Below are 3,026 nucleotides of genomic sequence, written 5' to 3'. Positions count from 1 at the left end.
TGAGCAGTGATTGTGCATGAATTCAGCATGAAATGAAACAGTCATGCTATTGTAGTAATTATGTTAAACCTGGACAAAGGCATCCGTTGCAGCCTGGAGCTCGGCTGCATTTGAAGCATCATGTATGTATTTGTCTACTGACTAACTGACTGACTAAAGCATCTCTCAACTGCAAAATGGGAAGCAGAAGTGGAGGAATACTCAAATGCAATACACAGGCCTAAAACTAAATAATCGTCTTAAATAAAGATGTAAACTCTTTCTTGTTGTACGACTGCACTAAACTTGAAATGTATATACCCAACATTTAGCTGTACAATCTTACGTCATCTTATGTCATCAAAAGCTTTGATCATCAAGGCATTTTGGTCTAAAAACATGTTTTTTTTAAATAACTACATCATTTTTGATCTCCACAATAATGTTAAATAATGTCTGCAATCTTTGAATGCGAGCACTTCTTATAGTAAATGAAATAAAGAGAATTCAACTCTGATATATGGGTCAATGACAAGATGTTTGTTGATGACATGTAGGTTTTGCTTGGATCTATTAAATTACACTCAAAAATTCTTGTCGATTTCTTTTTTACATTTCAGATTAAACTATTGCTTTAAGGCCAGGTTTTAATGCATAATCTCATTGTTAGTTTGTTTGTGTTTATGTCTTGTTTCTTAAAGTAATCCAAATGCCAAACAATGAACAAATGAAAGGAATAATATAACAAAATCCTATAAACTAAATCACTGTCAGTGAAGTGAAGCCATTTTGTTGTCATGTGACAAGAAAACCATAAACAGGTCTCCGTATTCTCATGACTATGTGTGTGTGTGTGTGTGTGTGTGTGTAAATGTTTTCTAATTAAATAATAATAATAATAATAATAATAATAATAATAATAAAAACACTTACAATAATAATAAAAATAATGATAAAGCATTTTGCTTGGAAATGAAACTGTTTGCTGTAGAAAACTCCTTCAAATGAATATTGAAGCAAGTCAAGGAAGAAATGGCATTTCCAAGAACTTTAAATCCAGTTGCTATCATGAGATCAGACATCCTCATCTGTCACTGACCCATAAACAAATACAAGAGATAAACTTGAAGCGGGCGCACCTGTACCAATCTAGCCCCTTCTCGTAAGGTTCCCTGCCAAAGAAGTGCGGCCTATCCCTGGTCGGTTTTACCAATGGGGGTGAACCTGCAAAGCTTCCAGCAGAGCCCTTGTCCCCTTTCTTCTCCTGATTATAATGGCTTGGGGTACTTCTTGTAACCCCGTAATCCGAGGTGCAGTTCATCACTCTCCGGAAGCTCAAAGGCTGTCCGTGGTGTTGGAATCCGGGGAGCCTCCAGCAGCGGCGGCGGCGGCGTGGCGGAGCGCGTCCTAGCCGCCTGAGCTTCGCACCCATCCCGCCGTCCTCTCGTCGATCCTCACGCTATTTCTAATGCTCGAGACGGCGATGGTTTACTCTTGTGGTCGTTCTCTCCCGACGAACTCCTCGTCGAGGTAGATCTGCGAAGAGGTCGAGTAAAGTTTCTCCCCTCAGCGTAACAATAAAAGTTGTCTCCTCTGTCACGAGCACTCCCTGATAGACGTAGTTCTCCTGGAACTGGAAGGAGTTGTAACAGCTCATCAAGGTTATAGAACAGGTGTAGGTGGACAGCGAGGAGGGGGTGGAAATATTAACAAGATCTTCCTGGGGCACTTTAGTAGCTAAAAACCGAAGTGTTGACTAAAATGCCATCTCTGATAGCAGCGACCCTCTCAGAGAAGTGGCAGGATATGCGCTTCACTCCCAAGTCTCTGCATGGACACTCAATAACAATAATCTGTCACCATCAACACCGCAAACATCTGAAAGTGTGAGGAGGATCCTGCGCCTCACGCGCTCTTCTTCGCTGGAGGAAATCGGATCGTTAAAATTCCAGAAGAACGTCTCGAGTATCGATTTCTTATTCCTCCTGACGCGCATGACAGCTCCTTTGTCACACCGCTGATCGGATCGGAACTCTGCAGATGAGAACGGCTGCGGTCGGGCGTCCTTCCAAACGAGCAGCCCTCTCTGGTTTTAGATTTTAGCGTTGATGCTGATGCAAAGTCTGTATAACTTTAGGAAGAGTAGGGGCAAAGAGAGAGCAAAGTCTCTGAAGTGATGTGGCAGGGCACGTCTGGCACTCTGATACCGCTTCTGGAGTGCACTCCTTGACACCGCTGTCCTTCACGACCGGCTGGATTTCAAGCGGCAATCGGCGCAAACGCTGGATCTTAATCCAAACGAGGTGCTGATGTTGTATCACCGCAGTCATCCTCCCACTGCTAATCCCACTAACTTTGAGCGCCGGAGAGTGAGCAGCTCCTCGCTGGCGCAAATATTCATTGGATCGTTTTGTGTGGCTGAGGAGTGCAGCGCGCAGTCGTAACGCGTCGCATTGATTGGGTAGACGTGATAGCAGGGGTACCAGCCGTGGGCTCATCCAAAAGCAGAATAGCACGAAGCAGTAAGTGAACCGATGCTTCGTCTGCCGCTTTCACAAGACGACAGAGGAGGAAGTGTACAGACGCGCTTTGATCGGTAGAAACAAAAATAATGCATAGAGATCCTATACGTTTATTGAAAAAAAAGAGAATAATACTAATAAAAACATACAATAGAATGCATTTTATGTAAAACAAAACGGATGCTAACGGATTAATATCGATATGCAGATGTATGAATGATACAGATACTTAATTTGTATATTGTATATTTAAAGTTTTTCCTGTATGAATGACTTGTGTAGATTTCATTATCACATGTGTTTTTAAATGCACGAAAGCCTATCTATTTGTATGTGTAAACAAAAGAAGAAAGTAGAGTTGAATGTATAGAATGCATAAATGTTAGTACACTGAAAAACGCGATTCTATTCTAAAACATACAACAATAATCTTTTTTTCGTTTCGTTTTATTTAGTTAACATTTACCACAAATTCATTCGGCGCAGAATGGGTGTTTGTCATTCTCACAGGGCCCAAAAACCGCG

At 41.7% G+C, this 3,026-nt stretch overlaps 1 pseudogene; it reads right to left on the bottom strand.

Annotated features, from left to right (window-relative positions):
• Positions 1-1,063: 1,063 nt before the first annotated feature.
• Positions 1,064-2,309, bottom strand: LOC122341291 (annotated as a pseudogene).
• Between the last annotated feature and the right edge of the window lie 717 nt (positions 2,310-3,026).

This window comes from Puntigrus tetrazona, chromosome 3, assembly GCF_018831695.1.
Source record: "Puntigrus tetrazona isolate hp1 chromosome 3, ASM1883169v1, whole genome shotgun sequence".
Taxonomy (NCBI): Eukaryota; Metazoa; Chordata; class Actinopteri; order Cypriniformes; family Cyprinidae; genus Puntigrus; species Puntigrus tetrazona.
Note: the sequence above shows the minus strand (reverse complement) of the source record. Positions and strands in the feature narration are given on the sequence as shown.